This window comes from Nannospalax galili, unplaced genomic scaffold (genome assembly GCF_000622305.1).
Source record: "Nannospalax galili isolate Female #2095 unplaced genomic scaffold, S.galili_v1.0 scaffold4782, whole genome shotgun sequence".
In the NCBI taxonomy this organism is placed as follows: domain Eukaryota; kingdom Metazoa; phylum Chordata; class Mammalia; order Rodentia; family Spalacidae; genus Nannospalax; species Nannospalax galili.
The window spans coordinates 4,289-6,098 of NW_008347739.1; positions in this window are offsets into that span (position 1 = coordinate 4,289).

Consider the following 1,810-nt stretch of genomic DNA (forward strand, 5'->3'; position numbering starts at 1 on the left):
AAAGGAAAATATTACACAGGGCCTGGAACGATGCCATGTCTACATTATATATTTTATCATAAACTTTCAACTTAACATTTATGATGGGTACTAACTTAGCTCTATTCACAACTGTATTTCTATTTGCTTAGTTCCTCTAAAATTATTACTAAATTCTGTACATATTGAGATCTCACTACCAGTATCTAAGAGCCATTTGCATAGTTTTTCATCTTTATTTGTTATTATAGGTAAAGCAATAAATGGTCTAATGTCCTGTTTCACATTTTCCTTTATCATTAGTATCTCCTGATGTATTCCTGAGGTTTTCATGTCATCCCTGGGCGTCCCCATGGACGAAATCTTTCTCCTCCTGATGTATTCCTGAGGTTTTCATGTCATCCCTGGGCGTCCCCATGGACGAAATCTTTCTCCTAAAAAATGATTCCACTTAATAGAGATATTCTGAAAGTTCTTTCTTCGATTCCTATTTCTAAAAGTTCTCTGGTTGAAGCGAGACGGGGCCCTTCGTCTGATTCGCCTATTTCCCAGATTTGTTTCAATAGGTCTACCTATGATTCTCTGGAATGGATTAAATTGCTTCACATTTCTGTTTTGGAATCTTGGTCTATAGTTACCAAAGGGTTTAATTTGTCTGAATATCTTAGGTTTCCGTTTACTTTCTGCTTTCCTTTGTACTTGAAAAGAAAGTATTCTATCTTTGCCTAGATCCCTGTAGTTTTTAAAGAAATCAATTGCTTCTGCAATTGTTCCTAGCCTCTGTAATGGAGCTGCTAGGCTCATCCTTAGATGTTTTGGAGCTCCTCTCAGTATAAGTTTTTTAAACTGAGGTAATAATGGTGCTGCTTATGGGGTTGGTATTGCATCATACATGAAATAAAGGATTCCCAATTTTCTTAGAATTGCTATTGCTTGTGTATAATCTGTCCATCCCCCAGATGCTTCAAACTGTGATATATCTAGGGTTGGAAATGCTAATCTCCATGCTGCTGAAATCCAGTCTAGTAGAGGGTGTACATCCCCCTTACATGTATCTAATACATGTTCTAGAGCATCCATAACTGTAGGGATCTCTACAATATTCTTTGATTTACGCATTTCTTGCTCTGTCATCATTACTGTATCAGCACCTTTTTCACATAATCTGGACATAAATTCTGCATCAGTTTTACCATTCTGTGCATAGTCCTGTCTTAGCGCGCTAATTTCTGGTGGGGTATAAGCCCTCACTTCATCATACTGTACTCCTTCTTGTACTGTCCTGGGCCTAGGATTCTCTGGAGTACTAAAATTTGGTGCTAACTTTAGTGTACTTGTTATTCTCTTAAGTATAGGTACCTTCTTTGTGCTAGTACTTACTGGGAATGACATACTTGTACTTGGTGAGCTGTCTGTCATTCTATCAGCTTTTATTACATTTAAGGCTAGCCTTTTTCCAATAAGTCTGTCTTTATCCAAATCTTGGATTGTTTTAACTAAAAGAGCCGGCACTTCACCCTTGTTTGCTCTTTCTAGAATGGGTTGAACAGTTTCTGGTTTAGTCAGCTCGGATTTCACACTTGTACTTTTCATTCCTATCTTATTTTTAACTGTATAAGCTGTATTCATCCATCTTTCCTCTATTTCATCCTCACATTCTCTTCCTGTTACAGGGGTTATTCTAGTCTTTGTAAATTTCTTAATTAATTTATTCATATCTTATTTATATAGTAACTTAGCCAAATAATACAAGAATTTAACTTCTCTCTTTCTCAAGTACCAAGCAAAGTTACTTGGATGAGAATGTATTAGAGTTTCAAATTTTTTTGTC